Here is a 12664-nt window from a genome sequence, read left to right on the forward strand (position 1 = left end):
GAATTTTGATGTCTTCAGGAATGGTCTTCCAAGTAGGATTGATGATGGCTTATCTGAATCATTATGGGGCATCTCCAAGATATAAAAATTAGTGGGAAATGTGAGCCCTTTAATGTTCACCAAAACATCTTCAGCAACTCCAGCCACTGTAATAATGCTTTTATCTGCTAACACAAAACGAGCTGCCGACCTTTTTAAGGGAGGGAGCCTTAAAACATCATATATAGATAAAGGCATTATATTGACACATGCTCCCAAATCACACATGCAATCATAAATTACTACACCACCAATAGTACAACTAACTATGCAAGGACCTGGATCACTATATTTTTCAGGTAATCCTCCCATTAAAGCAGATATAGAACTACCTAAAGGAATAGTTTCTAATTCATTAATTTTGTCTTTATGGATACATAAGTCTTTTAGAAACTTTGCATATTTAGGTACCTGCTGAATAACATCAAAAAGGGGAACAGTTACCTCAACCTTTTTGAATATTTCTACCATTTTAGGGTCAGGTTCCAGCTGCTTCCTAGGCTTCCTTGCAAGTTGTGGAAATGGAATGGGAGTATTGTTTTCTATGGTGCCTGCACCTTTTTGTGCTTCTTCCTGTGGTTGAGCTATCTCTTCTTCAGCTATGTCCTGGATATCCTCTTCCTCTTCAACATCTTCGATTTCTACCACCTCTTCAGCTGAGGCGTATTTTGGTGAGCTTGGTTCCTCCTGATTCCTCTCCTGCAGTGTGGTTTCGGACCTCAGGGTGATGGCATTAATGCCTCCCTTTGGATTGGGTAATGGTTGAGAGGGGATTCCAGTGGTGCTTGAAGGTTGGTTACTGGAATTTTGTGTTGAACCAAGTTGTGTCATAAAAGCTTACAGAGTAGAGGTGAAACCATTCAGACTGGCGTTAATACTGTTCACGATGGTATTTTCCATGGCCAGTTGTCTTTTCTCAAAAGCTTGTAATAAATCTTCATTAGAAGATACAGAAGAATGAGTAAATTGAGAGGTTTGCTGCTGATTGTTCGGTGGTCCTTGGTTTTGCCTCAGGTGAGGTGCTCGGTAAGGTTGATTTTGCTGCCTGTTGTTGTAATTATTCCACCTTTGATTTCCCTGATTATCTCTGCCTCCCCTATTATTGTTGTCCCTCCAATTCTGGTTTGAATTATCCTGCCATCCATGGTTATTATTTCCAACTTTTTTGTACCCTTGGTTGGGCCGATCATAGAAGTTGTGAGTGGATGCCACCATGTTGTCTTCTTGTTGGAGCTGCGGGCATTCATCAGTGTAATGGCTGTAATCAGCACAAATTCCGCAAATTCTTTGTGGAACTAGTTGTTGATTTTGCTACGGTTGAGTTTGCTGAGCTTGTTGATTTAACTGCATTTGCTTCAACAGGTTGGTCATTTCACAGATGCTTCGATTTAGAGCAGTAGTCTCTATGCCAGAAGATACTTCTGCAACGGCCCTTAAACGACCTTGCTTCTGTCTGTGGTTCCGAGTAGATTCAGCTAAATCACTGATCAATTGCCAAGCTTCATCAGTGGTCTTGTACTTCTTCATAGACCCATTGCTGGCACTTTCCAATGTGGTCTTATCTTGGGGCCTCATACCTTGTGTGATATAGCTGAGTAGCACGATCTTATCAATCATGTGGTGGGGGCATGCTTCCAGAAGATTATTGAAGCGCTCCCAATATTCAAAGAGAGTCTCATTGTCATCCTGAACAATTATAGAGATATCCTTCCTCAGTTTATCAGTAACTTCAGATGGAAAGAATTTCTCCAGAAACTCCTTTCTGAGTGTATCCCAGTTGGATACATTTGCTAGAGGTTGAGTGTAGTACCACTCTCTTGCTTTTCCCTCAAGAGAGAACGGAAAATCTTTCAGCAGAATTGAAGTTTCATCAGTGCCATCACGCCTGACAGTAGAACAGGCTGCCTGGAAATCTCTCAAGTGCTTGATAGGCTCTTGAGCAGGTAGGCCATGAAACTTGGGCATCAAATTTAGCAGTGCGGCCTTTATTGCTACCGCTGGATGATGCGCTTGAAACGGTTGCATTGTAAAATCAGGAGCTCCTTCCTCCTGAATGGTAACTCTTCTAGCTGCCATGTTTTCTGCACGTAAAACAACCGAATCAGTAGAACAGGGGCTGGTTTCTTCCTCAGATTCACTTTCAGATCCGCCCTCAGAACGGACTAACCTACGCTGTTCTCGCCTTATTCGTGAAATTGTTCTTTCAATTTCAGGATTGAATATTAGCAAGCGCGGATCAGGAAGTGAACGTGTCATTTGACGGAAGAAACATGCAGCTCATAGTAGCAAAATTAAATAAAATGCAAGTAAATAGATTCTAATTAATAAAATTAGCACTCTATTGCAACTCCCCGGCAATGGCGCAAAAAATTGATGGAATGCAGAAGCTGGTGAATTAAAAATTTATTTAAATGGTTACGTTGCAAGTATAGTTCTTAACTCACCAAAAATCTGCCTATCAATTTAGAAATATGTCACAGAAAGTTTAAATTAAAATTACTGGGAGTTTTAACTCCCAGGTCGTCTCCCAACGAGTTGCAGAAAAGTGTGCTGTTTTATTAATTAGATATTCCAAAAAGTTGAGCTAAGTAAATTGGGATTTAAATTGAGGAATTTAAAATAATAAAAATAAAAGCCTTGACTAGGAATTGATTGGTTAGAATCTCTATCATTGATGGAATGATTTTTAAGATTGATTTATAGTTAATGGTTACTCTGTTTGGTTATTGATGAACGGATAATTTATATGCTTTTTGGCATTGTTTTTAGTATGTTTTTAGTATATTTGGTTTAGTTTTTAGTATATTTTTATTAGTTTTTAGTTAAAATTCACTTTTCTGGACTTTACTATGAGTTTGTGTGTTTTTCTGTGATTTCAGGTATTTTCTGGCTGAAATTGAGGGACCTCAGCAAAAATCTGATTCAGAGACTGAAAAGGACTGCAGATGCTGTTGGATTCTGACCTCCCTGCACTCGAAGTGGATTTTCTGGAGCTACAGAAGCCCAATTGGCGCGCTCTCAACGGCGTTGGAATGTAGACATCTTGGGCTTTCCAGAAATATATGATAGTCCATACTTTGCCCAAGATTTGATGGCCCAAACCGGCGTTCAAAGTCACCCTCAGAAATTCCAGCGTTAAACGCCGGAACTGGCACCTAAATGGGAGTTAAACGCCCAAACTGGCATAAAAGCTGGCGTTTAACTCCAAGAAGAGTCTCTACACGAAATTGCTTCATTGCTCAGCCCAAGCACACACCAAGTGGGCCCGGAAGTGGATTTTTATGTCATTTACTCATCTCTGTACACCCTAGGCTACTAGTTTTCTATAAGTAGGACCTTTTACTATTGTATTGAGATATCGGGGTAGCTATCTTCATTTTATGCTATCTTAGGTCATTGGGAGGCTGGCCATTCGGCCATGCCTAGACCTTGTTCTTATGTATTTTCAACGGTGGAGTTTCTACACACCATAGATTAAGGTGTGGAGCTCTGCTGTACCTCATGACACTTTACACGTTTCTTTGTATACCTTCCACGGCATGAGTCTCTAAACCCCATGGTTGGGGGTGAGGAGCTCTGCTGTGTCTTGATGGATTAATGCAATTACTACTGTTTCTTATTCAATCATGCTTGCTTCCATTCTAAGATATCACTTGTTCTTAACCCGGATGAATGTGATGATCCGTGACACTCATCATATTCTCAACTATGAACGTGTGCCTGACAACCACATCCGTTCTACCTTAGATTGAGTAGATATCTCTTGGATTCCTTAACCAGAATCTTCGTGGTATAAGCTAGAACTGATGGCGGCATTCAAGAGAATCCGGAAGGTCTAAACCTTGTCTGTGGTATTCTGAGTAGGATTCAATGATTGAATGACTGTGACGAGCTTCAAACTCCTGAAGGCGGGGCGTTAGTGACAGACGCAAAAGAATCACTGGATTCTATTCCGGCCTGATTGAGAACCGACAGATGGATAGCCGTGCCGTGACAGGGTGCGTTGAACATTTCCACTGAGAGGATGGGAGGTAGCCACTGACAACGGTGAAACCCTACATACAGCTTGCCATGGAAGGAGCTTTGCGTGTTTGATGAAGAAGACAGTAGGAAAGCAGAGATTCAGAAGATGGAGCATCTCCAAAACCTCAACCTATTCTCCATTACTGCATAACAAGTACTTATTTCATGTTCCTTTGCTTTTCACAATCAATCCTGATAATTTCTGATATCCTGACTAAGATTTACAAGATAACCATAGCTTGCTTCAAGCCGACAATCTCCGTGGGATCGACCCTTACTCACGTAAGGTATTACTTGGACGACCCAGTGCACTTGCTGGTTAGTTGTGCGGAGTTGCAAAAGTGTGATTGCAATTTCGTGCACCAAGTTTTTGGCGCCGTTGCCGGGGATTGTTTTGTGTATGGACAACTGACGGTTCATCTTGTTGCTTAGATTAGGTATTTTTCTTCAGAGTTCTTAAGAATGAATTCTAGTGTTTCAAGGTGATGTTCTTATCATCACCAAAGCTGATTGATTCTCATCAATTTAGCTCTTGAATGCAATGTCCTGCTGAAGCTTGGCTAGCCATGTCTAATTTCTTTAGACTAAAGCTTTAGACTAACATTGCATGATTCCTGGAATTCTCATTAAGAATTTTGATACCTTTATTTTCTTTTCCATATAATTTTCGAAAAAGCACAAAAAATTTACAAAATCATAAAAACCAAAAATATTTTATGTTTCTTGTTTGAGTCTAGTGTCTCATCTTAAGTTTGGTGTCTTGCATGCATTCATTCATGTGTCTTAAGGATCTTCAAGTAATTCTTGATTATTTCTTACTCTGATCTTTGAATTCTCTTGACTTGAGTGTTTTGTTGTTCTCCATATGCATTCTCATTTTGTCAGTGTCAGTAGTATACAAACTGCTAAGTTTGGTGTCTTGCATGCATTGTTATTTGATTTTAGTTGCATTTTGATTATTAAAAAAATCCAAAAATATTTTTAATTTGTGTCTTCTCAAGTCAATAATACAGAGAATTGAAGATTCAGAACATACAGCAGAGGAATTGCACAGAAAAAGCTGGGCGTTCAAAACGCCCAGTGAAGAAGGACAGACTGGCGTTTAAACGCCAGCCAGGGTACCTGGTTGGGCGCTTAACGCCCAAAAGGGTATAGTTTTGGGCGTTAAACGCCAGAATGTGCCCCATTCTGGGCGTTTAACGCCAGGATGGCACAAGAGGGAAGATTTTATTTTCAAATCAAATTTTTTTCAAGTTTTCAAAGTTTTTCAAAATCAAATCTTTTTCAAATCATATCTTTTCAATCAAATGTTTTCAAAATCAATTTCTTTCCTTTTTCAAAGATACTTGCTATCAATTAATGATTTGATTCAACATTTCAAGTATGTTGCCTTTTCTGTTGAGAAAGGTTTAATGTTTGAATCATATCTTTTCTTGATAGCCAAGTTATTAATTTTTAAAATCAAATCTTTTTAAAAATTGTTTTCAAATCATATCTTCTCAATCACATGTTTTTTAAAACCAATCATATCTTTTTAACCTCATCTTTTTCAAAATAGTTTTCAATCAAATCTTTTTGACTTCTAACTTCAAAATCTTTTTCAAAACTCACTTGATTCTTTTTCCACTTTGAGTTTTCGAAAATTATCAATCAATTTTTCAAAAATTCTCTTCCCCTCTTTTCACATCCTTCTATTTATGGAGTACTACTCCTTCTCAATGCACAATTCGAACTCTATCTGATTAAGTTCGAATTCTTCTAACTCTTTCTTCTATTTTTCTGTTCTTCTGACACCTCAAGGAATCTCTATACTGTGACATAGAGGATTCCATATTTTCTTGTTCTCTTCTCTTTCATATGAGCAGGAGCAGAGACAAAGGCATTCTTGTTGAAGCTGACCCTGAACCTGAAAGGACCTTGAAGCGAAAGCTAAGAGAAGCTAAGGCACAACTCTCTGTAGAGGACCTAACAAAAATCTTCAAAGAAGAAGAACCCATGGCAACCGAAAACAACAACAATGCAAACAATGCAAGGAAGGTGCTGGGTGACTTTACTACACCTACTCCCGACTTCTATGGGAGAAGCATCTCTATCCCTGCCATTGGAGCAAACAACTTTGAGCTTAAGCCTCAATTAGTTTCTCTAATGCAACAGAATTGCAAGTTTCATGGACTTTCATTGGAAGATCCCCATCAGTTCTTAGCTGAATTCTTGCAAATCTGTGACACTGTCAAGACTAATGGGGTTGACCCTGAGGTCTACAGACTTATGCTATTCCCTTTTGCTGTAAGAGACAGAGCTAGGACATGGTTGGACTCACAACCTAAAGAAAGCCTGGACTCATGGGAAAAGCTAGTCAATGCCTTCTTGGCAAAGTTCTTTCCACCTCAAAAATTGAGTAAGCTTAGAGTGGAAGTCCAAACCTTCAGATAGAAGGATGGAGAATCCCTCTATGAAGCTTGGGAAAGATACAAACAACTGATCAGAAAATGTCCTTCTGACATGCTTTCTGAATGGAGCATCATAGGTATTTTCTATGATGGTCTCTCTGAACTGTCCAAGATGTCTTTGGATAGCTCTGCTGGAGGATCTCTTCATCTGAAGAAGACGCCTACAGAAGCTCAAGAACTAATTGAAATGGTTGCGAATAACCAATTCATGTACACTTCTGAAAGGAATCCTGTGAACAATGGGGCAAATCAGAAGAAAGGAGTTCTTGAGATTGATACTCTGAATGCTATATTGGCTCAGAATAAAATATTGACTCAACAAGTCAATTTGATTTCTCAAAGTCTGTCTGGAATGCAAAATGCACCAAGCAGTACTAAGAATGCTTCATCTGAAGAAGAAGCTTATGATCCTGAGAACCCTTCAATGGAAGAGGTGAATTACCTAGGAGAACCCTATGGAAACACCTATAATTCTTCATGGAGAAATCATCCAAATTTCTCATGGAAGAATCAAGAGAGACCTCAACAAGGTTTCAATAACAATAATGGTGGAAGAAACAGGTTTAGCAATGGCAAGCCTTTTCCATCATCTTCTCAGCAACAAATAGAGAATTCTAAGCAGAACCCCTCTGACTTAGCAACCATGGTCTCTAATCTAATCAAAACCACTCAAAGTTTCATGACTGAAACAAGGTCCTCCATTAGGAATTTGGAGGCACAAGTGGGACAGCTGAGAAAGAAAGTTACTGAACTCCCTCCTAGTACTCTCCCAAGCAACACAGAAGAAAATCCAAAAGGAGAGTGCAAGGCCATCAACATGGCCGAATTTGTAGAGGAAGGAGAGGAAGTGAACGCCACTGAGGAAGACCTCAGTGGGCGTGCACTGACCTCCATTGAGTTCTCCAATGAGGAACCATGGGAATCTGAGGCTCAAAATGAGACCATAGAGATTCCATTGGATTTACTTCTGCCTTTCATGAGCTCTGATGAGTATTCTTCCTCTGAAGAGGATGAGTATGTCACTGAAGAGCAAGTTGCTAAATACCTTGGAGCAATCATGAAGCTAAATGACAAGTTATTTGGAAATGAGACTTGGGAGAATGAACTCCCTTTGCTCACCAAAGAACTGGATGACTTGTCTAGGCAAAAATTACCTCAAAAGAGACAAGATCCTGGGAAGTTTTCAATACCTTGTACCATAGGCACCATGACCTTCAAGAAGGCTCTGTGTGACTTAGGGTCAAGTGCAAACCTCATGCCTCTCTCTGTAATGGAGAAGCTAGGGATCTTTGAGGTGCAAGCTGCAAGAATCTCACTAGAGATGGCAGACAACTCAAGAAAACAAGCTTATGGACTTGTAGAGGATGTTTTGGTGAAGATTGAAGACCATTACATCCCTGCTGATTTCATAGTCCTAGAGACTGGGAAGTGCATGGATGAATCTATTATCCTTGGCAGACCCTTCCTAGCCACAGCAAAGGCTGTGATTGATGTTGATGGAGGTGAACTGATCATTCAAGTGAATGAAGAATCCTTTGTGTTTAAGGCTCAAGGATATCCCTCTGTCACCATGGAGAGGAAGCATGAAGAGCTTCTCTCAAATCAGAGTCAAACAGAGCCCCCACAGTCAAACTCTAAGTTTGGTGTTGGGAGGCCACAACCAAACTCTAAGTTTGGTGTTGAACCCCCACATTCAAACTCTAAGTTTGGTGTTGGGAGGTTCCAACATTGCTCTGAGAAAATGTGAGGCTCCATGAGAGCCCTCTGTCAAGCTACTGACATTAAAGAAGCGCTTGTTGGGAGGCAACCCAATGCTATATTTTATCTATTTTCTTTTGTTATTTTATGTTTTTTGTAGGTTGATGATCATGAGAAGTCACAAAATCAATTGAAAAAGCAAAAACAGAATGAAAAATAGGAAGAAAAACAGCACACCCTGGAGGAAGAACTTACTGGCGTTTAAACGCGAGTAAGGCTAGCAAGTGGGCGTTTAACGCCCAGTCTGGCACCATTCTGGGCGTTTAACGCCAGAAAGGGGCACCAGACTGGCGTTAAACGCCAGAAAAGGGCAAGAACCTAGCGTTAAACGCCAGAAATGGGCACCAGCCCGGCGTTTAACGCCAGAATTGGCTCAAAACGTGATTTTGCATGCCATTTGGTGCAGCGATGACTTTTCCTTGACACCTCAGGATCTGTGGACCCCACAGGATCCCCACCAACCCCCACCACTCTCTCTCTTCTTCACCCATTAACCAATCACCTCCATACCTCTTCCACAAAAACCCTTCACCTATCAAATCCCATCTTTCTCTTCACCACTCACATCCATCCTTCATAAAACCCCACCTACCTCACCATTCAAATTCAAACCACTTTCCCTCCCAGACCCACCCATAATGGCCGAACCCTACCCCTCCCCTTACCCCTATATAAACCCTTCTTCACTTCTTCATTTTCACACACCCTAAACACTACTTCTTCCCCTTTTTGGCCGAAACATAAGCCTCCTCCATCTCCTCCATTTTCTTCTTCTTCTACCCTCTTCTTTCTTCTTTTGCTCGAGGACGAGCAAACCTTTTAAGTTTGGTGTGGTAAAAGCGTTGCTTTTTCGTTTTTCCATAACCATTTATGGCATCCAAGGCCGGAGAAACCTCTAGAAAGAGGAAAGGGAAGGCAAAAGCTTTCACCTCCGAGTCATGGGAGATGGAGAGATTCATCTCAAGGGTGCATCAAGACCACTTCTATGAAGTTGTGGCCATAAAGAAGGGTCAACTTTGATCAAAGGTTGGACCAAGTCCTCACAGACATTTGTGAAGAGGGCGCTCAATGGAAGAGAGATTCAAGAGGAAAGCCGGTTCAACTGAAAAGGCATGACCTCAAGCCCATCACTAAGAAAAGGATGGAGCAAACAAGAGACCCTACTCATCATGAAATCCCTGAGATACCTCAAGGGATGCACTTTCCTCCACAAGACTATTGGGGGCAACTGAACACCTCTCTAGGAGAATTGAGTTCCAACATGGGACAATTAAGGGTGGAGCACCAAGAACATTCCATCCTTCTCCATGAAATTAGAGAAGATCAAGGAATCATGAGAGAGGAGCAACAAAGGCAAGGAAGAGACATTGAGGAGCTCAAGCACTCCATAAGACCTTCAAGAGGAAGAACAAGCCGCCATCACTAAGGTGGACCCGTTCTTTAATCTCCTTGTTCTTTATTTTCTTGTTTTTCGAATTTTCATGCTTATGTTTGTCCATGTTTGTGTCTTATGATCATTAGTGTCTTAGTGTCTATGCCTTAAAGTTATGAATGTCCTATGAATCCATCACCTTTCTTAAATGAAAACTGTTTTCATCACAAAAGAACAAGAAGTACAGGATTTCGAATTCATCCTTAAAACTAGCTTAATTAGTTTGATGTGGTGACAATACTTTTTGTTTTCTGAATGTATGCTTGAACAGTGCATATGTCTTTTGAATTTGTTGTTCATGAATGTTAAAATTGTTGGCTCTTGAGAGAATGATGAAAAAGGAGACATGTTACTGAGGATCTGAAAAATCATAAAAATGATTCTTGAAGCAAGAAAAAGCAGTGAATACAAAAAAAAAGAAGAAAAAGCGAAAAAAAAGGGGAGAAAAAGAAAAAGAAAGAAATAAAGTTGTGATCCAAGGCAAAAAGAGTGTGCTTAAGAACCCTGGACACCTCTAATTGGGGACTCTAGCAAAGCTGAGTCACAATCTGAAAAGGTTCACCCAATTATGTGTCTGTGGCATGTATGTATCCGGTGGTAATACTGGAAGACAGAGTACTTTGGGCCACGGCCAAGACTCAATAAGTAGCTGTGTTCAAGAATCATCATACCTAACTAGGAGAATCAATAACACTATCTGGATTTTGAGTTCCAAAAGAAGCTAATCATTTTGAATTTCAAAGGATAAAGTGAGATGCCAAAACTGTTCGGAGGCAAAAAGCTACTAGTCCCGCTCATCTAATTTGGAGCTAAGTTTTATTGATAATTTGGAGTTTATAGTATATTCTCTTCTTTTTATCTTATTTGATTTTCAGTTGCTTGGGGACAAGCAACAATTTAAGTTTGGTGTTGTGATGAGCGGATAATTTATACGCTTTTTGGCATTGTTTTTAGTATGTTTTTAGTATATTTGGTTTAGTTTTTAGTATATTTTTATTAGTTTTTAGTTAAAATTCACTTTTCTGGACTTTACTATGAGTTTGTGTGTTTTTTTGTGATTTCAGGTATTTTCTGGCTGAAATTGAGGGACCTGAGCAAAAATCTGATTCAGAGACTGAAAAGGACTGCAGATGCTGTTGGATTCTGACCTCCCTGCACTCGAAGTGGATTTTCTGGAGCTACAGAAGCCCAATTGGCGCGCTCTCAACGGCGTTGGAAAGTAGACATCCTGGGATTTCCAGCAATATATGATAGTCCATACTTTGCCCAAGATTTGATGGCCCAAACCGGCGTTCAAAGTCACCCTCAGAAATTCCAGCGTTAAACGCCGGAACTGGCACCTAAATGGGAGTTAAACGCCCAAACTGGCATAAAAGCTGGCGTTTAACTCCAAGAAGAGTCTCTACACGAAATTGCTTCATTGCTCAGCCCAAGCACACACCAAGTGGGCCCGGAAGTGGATTTTTATGTCATTTACTCATCTCTGTACACCCTAGGCTACTAGTTTTCTATAAGTAGGACCTTTTACTATTGTATTGAGATATCGGGGTAGCTATCTTCATTTTATGCTATCTTAGATCATTGGGAGGCTGGCCATTCGGCCATGCCTAGACCTTGTTCTTATGTATTTTCAACGGTGGAGTTTCTACACACCATAGATTAAGGTGTGGAGCTCTGCTGTACCTCATGACACTTTACACGTTTCTTTGTATACCTTCCACGGCATGAGTGATGACAAGTCATCATATACCCATTTTTCAAGCTAATTTCACTTGTTTTGTTAGCATTTATGCACTTTCTTGCATCCTAAGTAAGTGATTTGGAGTGAAAATGCATAACTTCTTTTAATCAAGCAACCACCATGAAATTAATGTTAAATCATGAGGTTTAAGCTAATTTTAATTGAATTTTAATTGATTTATAAGCCTCTTGAATTTAGTGATACTTTGAGTGGTTGTTTTGGTTTATTGTAGGTGAAGAAAAGAAAAAAAGAGAAAAGTGTGGCCTAAGAAAGCGTGACCCAAGGAGAAGGAAGCGTGGTCAAAGGAAGGAAAAGTGTGTCGCATGCAATGAGGGAGGCAAGCATTGCCCTCCACAAGGGCACACTGCCCTCTAGGAGGGCAACATAAGGGAACTAAGAAAGGAAGGCAACTCTGCCCTGCCCACTACAAGGGCAGAGCACAAATTTGTGCCTTGGAATCAAGAGGAATAAATGTTGCCCTGCCCTCCACAAGGGCAGTATCGGGCTCACCAAGGGAGAAAATCAAAGGAAAATGTCTCCAAATGCTTGCCACAAGAGTTGAACACGGGACCATGAGGAGACAAGGAACTAAGTCCCATCACCGTGCCAAGAAACCAAGAAAAATGAATGAGCGTGTGTTTCGGCCATGATTCGAACCTGGGACATCAAAGTGAAGACACTGCCCTGCCCTCCGCGAGGGCAGGGCAGCATTTTGTTGGTGCATGGATCTGGCGCACCAAGGCTCAATTCTGGCGCACCAAGGCTCAATTCTGGCGCACCATCTCGATCCTGGCAGCACCAATTTTTCCTGCCCTGCCCTCCGCGAGGGCAGGGCAGTGTTCTGCGCACCAAGGCACGTTCCAGACTGCACCAAGCCGCACCAAGCCGCACCAAGGAAGCACCAACACGCACCAAATCCTGCCCTGCCCTCCACAAGGGCAGGGCAGCCTCCTGGGAGCTACCAATTTGGGCCGAAAAATTTAATTAAAATTCCAATTGAATTCATTTCTTCACCAAATCAAAAGCCCATCCAAATCCCAATATCCAAGAATAGAAAGTGTATAAATAGGAGTTAGTTTGATGTAATTAGGACTTTTACTTTCACCTTTACTTTGAACTTTTAGCTTTGCTTTTGAATTTGGCACTTTCTTTGAGCTTTGAGCTTTTGCACTTTCCTTGAGAAATTTGACCGAGAGTTCAGAGAACTGGGGAGGTGAATTG

General features: G+C 40.8%; 1 non-coding gene across 1 annotated transcript; it reads left to right on the top strand.

Moving 5' to 3' along the window:
- Nucleotides 1-1650: 1650 nt before the first annotated feature.
- LOC130937454 (small nucleolar RNA R71) lies at nt 1651-1758 on the top strand. The gene has a single exon (XR_009068674.1). It is a non-coding gene; the product is annotated as a small nucleolar RNA R71 (small nucleolar RNA).
- The last annotated feature ends 10906 nt before the right edge of the window (nt 1759-12664 follow it).

Source organism: Arachis stenosperma, chromosome 6 (assembly GCF_014773155.1).
Source record: "Arachis stenosperma cultivar V10309 chromosome 6, arast.V10309.gnm1.PFL2, whole genome shotgun sequence".
Classification (NCBI taxonomy): domain Eukaryota; kingdom Viridiplantae; phylum Streptophyta; class Magnoliopsida; order Fabales; family Fabaceae; genus Arachis; species Arachis stenosperma.